Here is a 16,707-nt window from a genome sequence, read left to right as displayed (position 1 = left end):
TGAGACTCAAGGTACAGTTTGTCCTGAAACAAAAATTCCTCTCCAGCTGTGAACCTGTGATACCAGACAGTTTATGTGCTTGTGAACTACAGTGGTGGGACAGGCATAGACATTCCCCACTCCAGAAGAAAGAAATGGGAAAGAAGGATGGGGTGACAGGTCCCGGGCAAGTCCAAAACCTAGTAGGCAAAGTCCACTAGATTTTAAGGCTTGGGAATAATCCTCTTTGGCTCCATGCCCCACCTTCTGGACCCACTGGGGTGGCAGTCCTGTGGCTCTCTGCTGGGTGGGGGTCTCATCTCCAAGCCTTCAGTTGGAGGTTGGCTGGCCTGTTGAAACCAAGGTGATGGCCCTACCCTTCGAAGCTGAAGAGGCAGCGCCAATGATCTCTGAATGGCCTTTGGAGTAATGCTTCCCTTTTCTTAAAGAATAGTGTACATTTGCACCCAAATAGCTCTGCGGTCCTGTCTTGTAGAATCTAAGGTTGACAGCCTTCTTTCATTTCATCCTGTCTCAGTCTCCTTGGCTGGCAGTGTTTCTGCTAGTAGAATCCCATCTCTATCCCTTGTTTTTGCTGAGGTAGCTGAATAAATTTGTGATTCTAATCCCTGCTAATCTTCCTTTCAAATGATTGTTTAGCCATACCCTCCGTGTTTTCTTCAGTACAAGCTTTCTCATTTTTTATAAAATGGGTAGACTGAGAATTTTTTAAGTCTTCAAGTTATGGTTCCTTTTTGCTTAACAATTCTTTCTTTAGTTCATCTCCCTCTTCTTGCATTTGACTGTAAGCAATCAGGAGGAACCACACTGCTCCTTTAACGTTTTTGCTGAGCAAACTCCTCAGCTAAATACCCATTTTTTGAAATTTTATTTTATTTAAAGAAATTATTTTTAATTTATGTTTTATTTTTGTGTTGGATCTTTGTTGCTGTGAAAGGACTTTCTCTACTTGTAGCAAGCAGGGGCTACTCTTCATTGTGGTGCTGGGGCTCCTCAGTGCGGTGGCTTCTCTTGTTGCAGAGTATGGGCTCTAGGCATGCAGGCTTCAGTAGCTGCAGCACATGGGCTCAGTAGTTGTGGTGCATGGGCTTAGTTGCTCCACAGCATGTGAGATCTTCCTGTCCCAGGGCTCGAACCCATGTCCCCTGCATTGGCAGGTGGATTCTTAACCACTGCAGCACCAGGGAAGTCCCTAAATTTTATTTTTTAATTGAAGCATAGTTGCTATATAATATTATAGAAGTTACAGGTATATGATTTAGTGATTCACAATTTGTAAAGATTATATTCCATTTATAATTATAAAATATTTACCATATTTCCCGTGTTGTACAATATATTCTTGTAGCTTATTTCATACCTAATAGCTTGTACCTATTAATTCCCTCATGTCCTGTCCCTACTTGTAACCACTAGTTTGTTCTCTGTATCTGTGAGTTTCTTTTTTGTTTTATTCACTAGTCTCTTGTATTTTTTTAGATTCCACATGTAAGTGATACCATGTAGTATTTGTCTTTGTTGACTTATTTCACTTAGCATAATGCCCCCCAAGTCCATCCATGTTGCTGCAAATGGCAAAATTTCATTCTTTTTTATGGCTGAGTAGTATTCCATTGTATATATGTACATTCCGTTCATCTGTTGATGGACACTTAAGGTGCTTGCATGTCTTGACAATTGTGATTTATGCTGCTATGGACATTGGGGTGCATGTATCTTTTCAAATTCGTTTTTGGTCTTTTCAGATATATACTCAGAAATGAAATTGTTGGGTCATGTGGTAGTTCTGTTTTTGGAGGTTTTGAGAAACTTCCATACTGTTTTCCACAGTATGAATGGATGCACAGAGTGAGAAGTTAGAAGTTTTTAGCAAAGAGAAAATATAAAGAACAACCAGCCAGAGAGGAAGAATACAATAACTGAAATGAAAAATACACTAGCAGAAATCAACAGTAGACTAAATGATACAGAGGAATGGATCAGTGATCTGGAAGACAGAGTAGTGGAAATCCTGCCACTGAACTAAATACTCATTTTTACTGCTTGCAAGTTCTGTCTTCCACAAAACACTAGAAGACCAGATCAGCCAAATTTTTTGCCCTTTATAACATGGTTATTTTTTTCTTACAGTTTCCAGTAACATGTTCATTTCCATCTGAGACGTCACCAGAATGACCTTTACCGTCTATGTTTCTACTAACATTCTGTTCATGATTATTTATGTATTCTTGAAGAAGATACAGACTGTCTCTAGATTCTAGCAAGGGTTCAGAAAGAAAAGAGGAGAGTTTGAGAATACATAAATAATCATGAACAGAATGTAGTAGAAATATGGATGTTAAAGATCTTTCTGGTGAGGTTCAGAAGGCAATACTGCTTTCACAGCAATTCAGGCTTTTCCTAATATGCATCTCAAAAACTCTAGCCTCTACTCACTACCCAGTTGCAAAGCCCCTTCCACATTTTTAGTTATTTACTACAGAAGCATCCTACTTCTTGGTACCAGGATCAGAGAGGAAAAGGAAGGAATGACCTCTGTTTAAAAAGATAAAATCATATATGTGAATAGGAAAAAGATCCAATTAGTAACCCCAGAAACTATATCAGCATTAAAAAAGTCATAAAACTGAAAGTATAAACTCTGGAATGAACAAAGTTAAAGACTTAATAAACTGGAAGAGAGAACTAAGAATTATACCCAGGATGCAGCATAAAGAAAAAAATTGAAAAAGTTGTTGAGATATGGTGTTCTTCAAGAATCCTTGTTTCGTAAAGTTTTACTGGGATTCTAGCAAAATAGAGGAATATTATAGCAGCATATTCAAAGAGATAATGCCTGAGAAATTTTAATGTGTATAAATAAAAATCAATAGGGAAAACACTAGTCTACAGTTTACCAATCCAAGAAAAGTTAGGAAAGGAGGAGAAATGAAGCCGTGAGAAATTGCTGATGAACGTAAACCATGGAATAAAATGGTGAGTGTAACTCCAAATACATTATAGTGACACTAAATGTAAATGGAGTACATGATTCTGATTAAATTAAAAATCAAATTAGTAGCTTGCATATAAAAAGATCAGTTATATGCTCTTTATAGGAGACACTGACACACACATACACACATTGCCACACCCATGCATACCTACTACCCTAAAACAGAACATTTAAAAAGAAAAAAAGAAAAAGAGATATGCCAGGCTATATGGACCAAAAAAGAGCTGGTATAACAGTGTCGCTCAAAATACAAGATGAAGCAAAAGCATTAACATGAATAAAGAATATGTATGAAAAGAGTATAAAAATTATAAATTTATGTATACTTAACGTAGACAAGCTGTAAAACACACACACACACACACACACAAAACCTACAGAAACTCAGAATTACAAAATAAAGTTGACAAACTCATTATCATAATGGCAGAATTTAACACCTCTCTTAGAAACTACTTATTTGGAGAATATATAACAGAGGATTTGAATAACACATATAGCATGATTTTGAACGTATATGTCTCTGTATCCAAAAGAGAACCCAACAGAGAATGCATTCAACATTTTAAATGTATAAAATTTACTGTATACTTTCAGTCATAAAGAATCACAGGGATTCACATATCATCTGATCACTATGTAATTAAATTAGAAATGAAGTATTATAAATAGTAATGGAAAACCTGAAAAAATAAAAAGCCTAAACAATGAATGGATTAAAAAAATTCACAAAGAAATTATAAAATGTATTAACTGATGATTAAAATAACTAAATTACTAAAAAAAAAATAAAAAATTTATGAGATGTAGCTAAAGCAGTACCTAGAAGTTATGAATAGTCTTAAATGTATTTATTATAAGTAAATGAGCTAGCATTTAATCTAAGAAGCTAGATGAAGAAATCAAAAGAAGAGTAAGAAGGTTGAAGCAATGAAATTATAAAAACACATTAATCTAGGAAAAACATTAATGGAGATAATTTTAAAAATCTATTCCTTTGAAAGCTAGTAAACTAGTCAAGGCTCTAGAAAGTTTGAGCAAGATAGATATATTGGGTTGGCCCAAAAGTAACATCTCATGGGAAAACCCGAATGAACTTTTTGGCCAGTCCAATACGTACGTAGATTAATGCATGATTCTTATCATGGAATACTACTATACAGCAACTAGACTGAGTGAATCGGGCCTGCATGTATCAGTATACAGAAATCACAAAAACATATGTTAAGGAAAAGAATAAAGTTGCTGAATGATAAAAATTTCTGTTTTATTTATTCATTGGATAAAGTTTTATGTTATATATAAAAATGTATATGTGTGTGTGTGTGTGTGTGTGTGCGCGTGCATGCATTAGTGTGTTGCGGGTATTTATGTAACAAAATTACCTATTAACATTCTATTTCTTAAAAAAATGGAAACATACGGCAAAATGTTAGCATTTAAAAATCTTTTAAGCAATAAAATAATATACATATGCTTGAAGTCTCTTTTTCACCTTTCCTATATCCCATTCTCTTCCTTCCATCCACAGAGGTATCCGTTATCCTGAAGTCAGTATCGTTTTGTTTTATTTTACTTTTCCAACTAGTTTTATACCTCTGCATTTCGGAAAAACTCCCACTGTCACAAAGTAGTTTCTCTTTTCCCATTTTAGGAAACTATAACTCCTCCTTTGACAATTTTGTTTTCTAGTAGTTTCTTTTACATGACAAAGGAATGATTTCATTCTTTGGAAAGACTTAGCCAACCAAATGAATACTGACATTTAGACCCAAGGCCAAAAAGAAATCAGTGTCTTCCTAGCACCAGTTATGCTGTGGACATGTAAAGCATAAAAGTGGAAAATACAGTCACCATTCACTACAAATCTTTAGAGTACCTACTAGCTCATTTGGCTAGCATGGGAGGAATTATGGAGAAATATGAAAGGCATTGCCCAATCCTTTCTGAAAAAAGATGGCTTTTTGTACAAATATATACTCCATCCCCCCAATTCTTACATGTTGCTTTTGTGGAATAAAAGTTGAATATATGTATTATACATATTATATATATTTTTTCCATTCAATATATCATAGTAATTAATCACCATAAAGAAGATTAGTTTTCTCATAAAGGTAGCCTATGAATAGCTTTGTTTCTGAGATAAAATAAGATTTTCATCCTCAGTATCTTTGCTGTACTTTTGAAAATGTTTCATCTTAATTACATCATTAAATGCAGGTTGATTGATGATTATACAGATCTTACCAGCTGGTAAAGACCAATATCAGAAAGTCTTAATTGCCTTTTGTACATTCTGGATCAGACAACTGGGTCCTTTTATAGTTTATCAGTTCCTAAATTTTCTAAAATTTAATAAATTGACTTTCTCAATGATACATTATACTTGAGCATCCTGAGGGGGAAAAACATTTATTGACCATTTCCACATGGCAAGAATCTCCTCTATGAGTTACAATTGACAAATTAGTTATTTTCAGCTTTTCTTTACCTCCTATTATTTCTTCTTTTCAAATTTGAGGGACTTTTGTATATCTTTATTGGCTCAAAAACTCACAGTTGCACTGCCCAACTATGTTTTTTGCCCCTTTTATTATGGAATTGTTGCTATTTAAAAGAAATTTCACACAAGCATGTAATTATTCCCAAATACATCACACCAATATCCCATTTGTTGCAAGATGAATAAAACTAGTATATCCCAGAACCTGTGAATAGTAGACTGTGAAGATATGACTATATCTAAAACACTTTAGTCAAACTGATGTCTTATTGCCACCCACTGAAATTCCATTTGTGCTGTGTTCTACCTCTTCAGGTTTAAAATTTGCAGTCATTACCAATCTATGTAAAATTTCTATATTCTTAGAAAAGCTCACAAATTCAGACATTTTTTTAGTACACATTTAGCCAGGCGTTAAAAGTAATATAAAACTAACACAAGGTATAACCATTTACCACAGGAATTTGGATTTGTTGAGCTATGTATAAACATACCAGCATAATTCCTGATGTTGCAAAGCAGCATATGAGCCAATGTCTAATGAAATCAAATGCTCGTGCATTATTAAAAAAAAACAATTAATTTGAGCTGGAATGGTCAAGGACAGCTTTGTGAAATTTCTAGGAGAGTAGAACCCAAGTGGCTACCTAGTTTGTGGATATGTAGAGACCAAGGGTAGTTGATAATTGTACGTAGAAACATGAGTGTATCTTGTTCGGGAAACAGTGGAGTGTCTGACCTAGCTAAAGAAAAGGTTCTACACTGGGAAATAGTGAAGAGAAAACTGATTACTGGAGCAGGTTGCATTGTGGAGGATCTTCTATGACCTAAGAAGATAAATGTAGAGCAAAGTTTATTAATATATTCATTTATTTATTCATTCATTAATAGGGTTCCTCCCAAAGGATCTCCCAGGTCAAATAAATGTGGAAAATACTGTGTTTTCTGTACTGTGGGTCTTCTCTAAGACATTAATATGTTAATGGGCATTTTGATTTCTGAAAAGAAAATACAGCATTTCCCAAACCTATGTGATCATGGAACCCCTTCTAGGAAAACAATGTGTGGATCAAGTATTCAACATGTATTGGTACTAATCTCAGTCTACAAACTGATATATGTAAGATATGTACTGTTCTATACTTTGAAATAACTCATTTGATTTCTAGTTTAATCTTTTGTTCCCAGATTGGCAGAAATTCAAGATCTGTTTTCTCCATGAGTGTGTCCATGTGCTGGAGTCTTCTAGTGCCAAGGAGTTAGGAGGTTATGGAGCGGGGAGACGACATGTAACTTATCCTCTGTGTCATCTGTGTATGCTGGGCATCTGCTGAGATGTCCTAATTCCTATCTGGTCCCAGGGAATTGGTCTGTACAACTGTTGCTGAGACGTGTCATTCAATTCCAGTGGCTTTGTTCCTTCCATACCATTCTCAGATTGATGGGAATAACTTCACTGATGTGTTCCATGTTGAGGTACAAGAGATTCTGCATGAATGTACAACACCCCATCTTTCTTAGACATGTCATTTAGTTGTTCTGTGAGGGCTTCCTGATTCCTCTTGGTTTCTGTTCAGGAAATGGGTCACATGTTCCGTACATCGAATGGTTTTGGGCTTTTCCCATGAGGTTTCCACCTAAATCTTTACTCTGTGCCATGAATTGTTTTGTTTTGTTTGAAATAAATTTTCAAAACTGATAAGCAACAAAGAGCTCTTTTCCCCTCATATTCTTCTGTAACTTCTGTTCCCTGAGGAAATGTTCTAGCTGTCTCTTAAGACAGCTTAAGACGGGGAGAAGGGTAGAGGCAAGAAATATCTGAGGGAAAAAAATCAATTATTGTTTCAGAGATATTTTCTACCACACTTCCTAACACCCCTTGGGAAGTGCTGTTCTGAAGAACGGAGGGTGGAAAGTGGATGAATAAAGGGAGGTGTGTGGTAGTAATGCTGTCGAGTTATGATTTTCATGTCTGGTAGATTACAGGAATAGCCCTCAGTAAATAATGAATAACTCATTGTCTTTGTGGTCTTTTGTGGAGTCCTCTCCTACATTGACTCTTGAAAAGCCTCTCGTGCTGTTGGGAACTCTTCTTCCACCATGTGAAGAAGACTGGCTAGCTTGTTGAAGACAATGGGGGTCGACCCAGAGCCAACAGCAACCAGCAGACATGTAAGTCAGCTCCAGGTGAGCTGCCAGCTGACTGCAGGGTGCGTAAGTGATCTTAGTTGAGACCCAGACTGCCAGATGAGCCACCACCAGTGTTAATATGAATCATAAGCAAATAAAATGGTTGTCTAACCCACTTTTATTAATATAAAAATGTACAGTAAAATACAAAAAACATAATATGGCAGGAATAGAAGATAGAGGAGATATTTTGTGGGAAGATTTTCTCAAATATGCATCCATGGGATCAAGACAAAGAAAACTCAAATGGGATGAGCTGCGACCTTGTAAGGTCTTAACTTTCATTCAGTGATCTACAGTGTTTTCTTGGTTTAAGGTGCCTCATGTATATCCTTCTGCCAGGAAATTCATTTATTTCTGGACAGGATCTGAGGATTTAATCCAGACTGAACAAACTCATGCACATGTTTCGTGAAAAGAGTTCTCAAAGAGATATTTCTTTTAAGCTCTTTATTGGAATATACTTGCTTTACCTTGTTGTGCCAGTTTTTGCTGTACAACAAAGTGAATCAACTGTATTTATACACATGCTCCCATATCCCCTCCCTCCCGTGACTCCTTCCCAACCCTTCCTATCCCAGCCCTCTAAGTCGTCACCCATCATCCAGTTGATCTCCCTGTGCTATGCAGCAGCTTTCCCCTAGCTATCTATTTTACATTTGGTAGTGTATATATGTCAATGCTACTCTCTCACTTCGTCCCAACTTCCCCTTCACCCCCCACCCCGTGTCCTCAAATCCGTTCTCTACATCTGCATCTTTATTCTTTCCCTGTCACTGGGTTCATCAGTACCATTTTTTTAGATTCCATATATATGAGTTCGCATACAGTATTTGTTTTTCTCTTTCTGGCTTACTTCGCTCTGTATGACAGACTCTAGGTCCATCCACCTCACTACAAATAAATCAGTTTCATTCCTTTTTATGGCTGAGTAATATTTCATTGTATATGTGTGCCACATCTTCTTTATCCATTCATCTGTTGGTGGGCATTTAGGTTGCTTCCATGTCCTGACTATTGTAAATAGTGCTGCAGTGAACACTGTGGTATATGTTTCTTTTTGGATTATGGTTTTCTCTGGGTATATGCCCAAGAGTGGGATTGCTGGCTCATATGGTAGTTCTATTTTTAGTTTTTTAAGGAACCTCCATACTGTTCTCCATAGTGGCTGTACCAACTTACATTCCCACCAACAGTGCAGGAGGGTTCCCTTTTTTCTGTATCCTCTCCATCATTTGCTGTTTTTAGATTTTGTGATGATGGCCATTCTGACCGGTGTGAGGTGATACCTCATTGTGGTTTTGACTTGCATCCCTCTGATGATGAGTGATGTTGAGCATCTTTTCATGTGTTCGTTAGCCATCTGCATGTCTTCTTTGGAGAAATATCTATTTAGGTTCCCTGCCCATTTTTGGATTGGGTTATTTGCTTTTTTTGATATTGAGCTGCATGAGCTGCTTGTATATTTTGGAGATTAATCCTTTGTCCGTTGCTTTGTTGGCAAATATTTTCTCCCATTCTGAGCGCTGTCTTCTTGTCTTGTGTTTGTTTTTAGTTTTTGTTTTTTTGGCGCATGGCCTTAGTTGCTCTGCAGCGTGTGGTATCTTCCTGGGGCAGGGATTGAACCCGTGTCCCCTGTGTTGGCAGGCGGATTCTTAACCACTGCGCCACCTAAGAAATCCCTTCTTCTCTTGTTTATGGTTTCTTTTGCTGTGCAAATGGTACCTAAGTTTCATTAGGTCCAATTTGTTTATTTTTTATTTTATTTCCATTATTCTAGGAGGTGGATCAAAAAGGATCTTGCTTTGATGTATGTCATAGAGTGGTCTGCCTGTGTTTTCCTCTAAGAGTTTTATAGTGTCTGGCCTTACATTTAGGTCGTTAATCCATTTTGAGTTTATTTTTGTGTATGGTGTTAGGAAGTGTTCTAATTTCATTCTTTTACATGTAGCTGTCCAATTTTCCCAGCTCCACTTATTGAAGAGGCTGTCTTTTCTCCATTGTATATTCTTGCCTCCTTTGGTGCTCATATGTGCGTGGGTTTATCTGTGGGCTCTCTATTCTGTTCATTGATCTATGTTTCTATTTTTGTGCCAGTACCATACTGTCTTGATCACTGTAGCCTTTAGTACCGTTTGAAGTCAGGGAGCCTGATTCCTCTGGCTCCATCTTTCCTTCTCAAGATTGCTTTGACTATTTGGGGCCAAGACTGAACCAGGAAGAAATAGAATATATGAACAGACCAATGACAAGCACTGAAATTGAGATGGTGATTAAAAATCTCCCAAGAAACAAAAGTCCAGGGCCAGATGGCTTCACAGGTGAATTCTATCAAACATTTAGAGAAGAGCTAACACCTATGCTTCTCAAACTCTTCCAGAATATAGTAGAAGGAGGAACACTCCCAAAGTCATTCTACGAGGCCACCATCGCCCTGATACCAACACCAGAAAAAGATGTCACCCAAAAAAGAAAATTTCAGGCCAATATCACTGATGAATATAGATGTAAAAATCCTCAAAAAAATACGAGCAAACAGAATCCAAGAGCACATTAAAAAGATCATATACCATGAATGCAAGTATTCCATGAATACCCTGGAATGCAAGGATTCTTTACGATACGCAAATCAATCAATGTGATACATATTGACAAGCTGAGGGATAAAAACCATATGATCATCTCAATAGATGCAGAAAAAGCCTTTAATAAAATTCAAAAGAGGTATTATAGGAAATACACAAAAAGGAAGGGTCAGGTGTGATTATGGGGAATTCTAATCTTCAGTGACTTTGCAAATTGTAGACAGGTCGCTAAAGAGAGGAAAAGGAAGGGTCAAGTGTGATTATGGAGATTATAACCTTCGGGGACTTAGAAAGTTGTAGACACGTCGCTGGGTGGACCCATGCTAGGCGGGGTCTTGGCATCATCCTGCAGTTGTGCCTTTTTGTAAATCACTGTCTCTCTCACTGGCTTGGATTCAAGAGGTTGTTCTGTTGTCACTGATGAAATGAAAAACAAACAGTTATCTAAGTATAAGCATCTTCTCTGATATTAGGCTCATCTCAATGCCTGATTAAATGGCTTTTCCTAACGGTTTCCTCAAAGCAGTGAGGTAAATGTCATAAAACCAAGAAATGTGAAAAATATGAAGGAACTCATGACACATGTCCTCAGGTTCTGAATCTAAATGCTGCCGCATAAAATGGACTGCTATCCGTTAGCTGTGATTAGCTAGGCTCAGTTAGAACTAGCTCTGATCTCATGGAAACGTCTACTGGCCCCATTAATTGCTTTTTTACAAATTTATTTTACATCCATTGTTTCATTTAATCTTTTCAATAATCCTAAGATTTAGACATTATTTTTATTCACATTTTAGAGACGAAGAAACTGAAACTGAGCTAGAATAACTGGCTGAAGTTAACGCAGCTGGTAAATAGAGGCACATGAGGTTATAGTCTGGAAAGGCTGTTTGACGTGAAGTCAAGTCCTTTTTCTCTCAGTGATGCTGGTTCTTTTCAACCTATTTCAAAGACACGGGGTACCTGTGGTACGTCAGGAACCACTGACCAGAAAAAGGAGAGAGAGGGGAATAAACCAAGCAGTGCTCTGGGCCTCTCACTCTGGTTTCAACCAGAGCACATGTGATACATATATCAGTCCCATTTAAAGTTTTGTTTGAAAAACCAAATGCTGTATTATACCGTGATGTCTCCTAATGCTGTGCTTGCAACTTCTTGCAGTTAGATCTGTCTCATCCTTTCTTTGCTCTCACAACAGTGTGAAACCTCACCTGACCTGGAGCACATGGAAATCGTTGCCCTTGGGATGTGCTTTAGGCTCCAGGACAGCACAGTCTAAGGATCTGCCGTGACCCCTGGCAGCCTTGCTGTCTTTCTCATCAAGGCCAGTTAAATTATTCACAGTACCTGCAGCCTTCTCACGGCTATCAGTGATATCACTACTATCACAATTCATTGAGCTCTCTTCAAAGAGGGAAGTGATATCTTCTCCAAATATCTTGAGGCAGTTTTCAATGAGAAATTGTACAAAAGAAATCTGTTACACAAAAGGGCCAAAAACAAGGTATTATTTTACATATGGCATAGTGGTAAATCACACTTCATATATGAATCTTGGCTCTAACAAAAAAGCAAAATAACCCTGAGAGAAATTCAGACTTGATTAAATATATATATATATATATACACACACACATACATATTTATAAACCAGTTTTCTCTAAGAAATAACCAATACTTTCAAGAGGACTTTGGGCACAGATTTTAAAATTCTTTCAATCAGTGGGCTAAAGTTATAATTTGTGGGCTAGTTTAAATAGCGAACATTTTTGTAATGATGGTTACGTCTTTAATACTAGGATAATTTTCAAGTAACCCACATAGAATGTTTGGGGCCAAGGTGTATATTCTCTTATTAAATTTTATTTATTTTTATTTAAAAATTTTTCCAGTTTTATTGAGATATAATTTATATATAACATCTTATTAAAATTTATAAAGTATCCAATACAGAAAAACTTGTGTGGTTTACTTCAGTTAAGAAATATCTGAAATATGGGAAGCAGAGATTTCAGTGGTTTTTTGTGAAAGAAGGAAGCAGCTGGAGAGAAAACATGTCTGCTTGTCTAACTGCATTGCCTTGCCTCATGCTTGCTCTGGGTAAGCTTGGGGGAAGAGCTGTGATCCTATTAGGCATGTTGTGGCTCTGTTAGGATGTTCTGAAATCTTTTACTAGTTTCTTCATCCTGTAGTGGAGGTGAAATAGCAGCCAAGTATTTTTCTGAACGAGCCAGCGGGAGGCCAGCATGTGTGGAGCCACAGGTGCTCACGTTGCCCGAGCCACCTAGGATGTGCCAGCAGTGACCGGAGCCGCAAGGTGTTGGCATCACTATGTAATGATGAAACCATGGCTTGGAAACTTTGCCCAAGTTTACACATGCTTCAGTGATTAGGCTGAGAGTTGAACCTTGGCTCTCAGACTTCAAAGCCCAGATTCTTTTCTATCATATCATCCTACTCTCATCTTTCTATTGTTTGGGTCTCCTAGATGGAAAAGGAGAAGTGACTCAACTGCTCTCAGCTTCCCGCTTAATAGCCCACCTTCCCATATCCCACCAGAGAAGGACTCTGCCACTCCAGGGGAGTGTAATTAAAATGTGCACTTTAAAAAACTGGTCCATCAGAGTTAATACCACAAACTTCAGGTCGAAAGCGGGGACTCCTTCCCATAAGGCATAAAAATGAGAGATCTTATTACCTTTTTTCTGAAGTCGTTTTCTAATGCTGAGCTGCCAGAACGAGGTGGGCAAAGAATGCTTGGGGCTATACACACTGATAAATTGTGAGCTGTCATCTGATTGGATGAGGAATTCTGCTCAATGTTGCGTAACACTCCAAAAAGGTATTGCAAGAGAACTACATTAGCTCTTGGCAGCTGGCCTAAAAGACTAAAGGCAGAAGAATGCATTTCTAAATAAAACAAGTCATTTTGCTTAGGAAGTGGAAATACAAAGACAGAAAATAGAGGACTTCTTTGTATACTATGTACACATTCCACTCTCACAGAGTTGCAGGCGTGAATGCATACAAAAATGTTTCATTGAATTTAATTCCTGATCCAGATAAGAACTCCTCTGGTTACTTATGTGTTTGACAAAGTTAAAATCAAATACCCCTGGCAGATTGGTCCTTTAGCATCTCTTTTTAGACCAGTGGATTTCATCTCCAGCAGTTTCATGTATTTAGAAGGTATAAAAGGGTCAAGGATTCCATATTAATAAGATTAGGAGAAAAACACGAATTCAATATCAGCAGTAAGGCATGTGTCTATTTTTTATACTGGCTGCCATGGTTAGGATCAAGTGGAACCCTTTGACATTGGTCATTATTTTAGTGGACAAAGCTGTAAACTATAAGCTAAGATTTTCCTGAGAGTATGTTGGTTGCATTTTTGAGGTGTGAACAGGGTTGAGTAATTATTGCATCATTACCTCTGGGCTGCAGCTATTTTCTCCTCCTCGTTCCCCTGGTCAATAACACCAAGCCATTTATCATAGAGACTGGCCGAAAATATACTTCCTTGGATATTTCGAAGAAAATCCTTACGTGGATAAAAATATATATATATTAATCTTAAGTTAAATATGTTGGAGAAATTACAGAGAAAACATTTAGTTGCAAAATTGAGTTCAATGCCCATTTCCTTCACAACTACACAAACTGTGATCCACACAGAGCTTGGCTCTGATTCTCCATAGACTTGCACATCCAGAAGCATTGCTTGGATTTTCTGCAACTGAAATTAGAAGCATAAAAGTAGAGTCGGGGCTGTAGAGAGAGTGAAGCTAAAGCCCCTTCTAAGACCCTGGAACTTACTCTTTGTGTACACGTTAGCACAGTAGCACAAACTGACAAGGTCTGGTGATAGCTCATCCTAAATCGTATTAGTTTTTTGAAAAGAAATGCACATACCCATTTTGCTTGTTTACTTTAGACACAGTGCTTGCTCTTAATTCAAGCAAGAGAAGTTCTGAAACAAAAAAATAACCAAAAAACACACTCCCACATGCTCTTGCATCTTAAGAGAGAACTGGGCTTTCTGACTTGAGGTATGTGTGCTCCTTGGGAAAAAACTACTCTAATAATAGTTTCAGTCTTCCTTTTTTTTATAACTATATAAAAGTTTGTTCTGCAGACTTCTAAGCAGCAGGTGTTGAAATATATCCAAATCCCCAGTGGGTAACTACATGTTACCTCTTACACCTCCTTGAATGGAACACATCCTCCTAAAAAAAGGAAATTAAAAATTTAGATATATAGCAGCTTCAGGCCTCTGAGTATCAGGCTAGTGATATGCAAATGTAAGTTTGCCAAGTGGAGGCCTGGAAAATTTGACCCTTTAGAGGGCTGAGGAACAAGTCTTAATATCATAGAATTGGGCCCATTAAAATTTATGAAGTTGTAATCTTCTGTGCAAGACTGAGGGGAAATTATTGCATTGCCTTGCTAGTTTCAAAGGCACACCTTGCTTCCACTGATCTTAATATATAGCCCGACTTCTCTTAGTAGTAGTTTGTCCAGGAAGTGCTTCTAGGCAACTATCATGATTATAATGCAGTAACTGTCCACTTGTTCTGATACTTATTGAGCTACTCTTTGTGCCAGACACTCTGCTGAGTACTGGGGATAGAGCAGTGAAGACAATGGACAAAGTCTCAGTTCGCTCAAACCTTCACTGTGTTATTGGTATACAATACCCACTCACGGTCTTTAAGTTCTTCACTGTTTCCTACGGAGTGACCCCAGTGTCTTTGGAGAGAAGCAGCACTCCAGCTTTGGCTGGTTCTGGGAGTCTGGGAGGGTGCAGCAGGGCCTTTGCCTCATGTGTACCAAACTGCATGCACTTGGAGTGTGTGTCTCCTCTCTTTCCTGGACCCTGTGCTGCAGAGTCCACTGGTGGGGCTGAGTGTCATTAAGCCAGAACATGACCCATGCAGAATATGTCAAGGGTATCTGCTGTTGGACCTCTGTTTACAGAAAGTTTAATGGCAAACTCGGTGCGGTACGCATGATACATTCATTTCTGATTGAGGCCAACTCTCTGGTTAGTTTGACACGTGGTATCATCAAGGTCAAGGCTGCAAAGTCTGATCCCACCAAGGTCCGTCAACTTTAGGAAGAGAAAACTTTGGGAATGTCTAAGAACCGTACCCATGAGTAGCCACCCTCTTGCTAGTCTGTGCTTATAACATGGAAATAGGTAAGAGCCTACTAACTCTTGCTAGAAAATCAAGTCAGTTCCATGTGTGTACCTTACAGAGGGCAACACTTAGCTTGCTGTTTGCCTACCTAGTGTGTATTATTATGGTGCGAGTGTAGTAGCAGTCAACTCTAAGTCATTTCTAAACTGTCACACTTTATCATATAATTGAATTATGACCGAACAGTAATAGGGGGCAGGGAAAGACCACATGTTACTGAGTTCCTAAGATAATTTTAATAACCTGTTTACTACATTAACATATTTTTGTTCAGAGCTACTAACAAGTAGAATGTAACTAGACACTTGTAATTCAGCTGTATCATTTCAAACTCAATCTATTTTTGTATGAATCTATTGAATTTTCAGAATTCCAAACTGATTTTGACTGCTGCACCCACTTTAAAAGTCAGATTTATGGGAAAAGGCACGTGGGTAGGAGCTGGTTACCATGTAACTATAACCGCAGGTGGTGGGTTAAACATAACAAGTATTAACAAAGGATGCCAAAGGTGGTACAAGGAGGAAAAAGGAGGAACTAAGGGTGGAGTCATCCCTACACTAACTTTAAAGTAAAAGGCATTGAGAGACAGGGGAAGGAAGATGAAATGGTCAGCAATTTCAGTGGCCTCACTGAGCATTTTTTGATTTATGGTAAGGCAAATGTTTACTTACTGTGGTAAACTTCTGTAACTGTTTCCAAAAGCTTAATATGAATTTTCTTTACTATGAACTTTGCCTTCATTAGTGGCGAGGAAGTCATTACAAGCAGGAAGCTTGTTTTGGTAAACACTCTGTGTGTATAAGTGTGTGTTTTGACATTTATTATTTTTATTCTTTTGCATAGAGTGTTCAGGAGTAAATGGGGGAGGGTGTTGTGTGATGAAAAAGGAAAGTATATCTAACATGTGGGGCTTTTAACACCCAAAGTAGCTTCCTCCAATTCTGACTTGGTGAAGTTTTCTTTTTTTTTAAGAACTTTTATTGAGATATAGTTAACATACAATAAACTGCATATATTTAGAGTGTACAATTTGGTATTTTTTTTCTTAGTAATGTATATATGGCAATCCCAATCTCCCAGTTCATTCCCCCCAACCCTCCCCACTTGGTGTCCATATGTTTGTTCTCTACATCTGTGTCTCTATTTTTGCCTTGCAAACCGGTTGATTTGTACCATTTTTCTATATTCCGCATATATATGTTAATATACGATATTTGTTTTTCTCTT

The sequence above is a fragment of the Hippopotamus amphibius genome, chromosome 13, assembly GCF_030028045.1.
Source record: "Hippopotamus amphibius kiboko isolate mHipAmp2 chromosome 13, mHipAmp2.hap2, whole genome shotgun sequence".
NCBI lineage: Eukaryota > Metazoa > Chordata > Mammalia > Artiodactyla > Hippopotamidae > Hippopotamus > Hippopotamus amphibius.
This window is presented reverse-complemented; position numbering follows the sequence as displayed.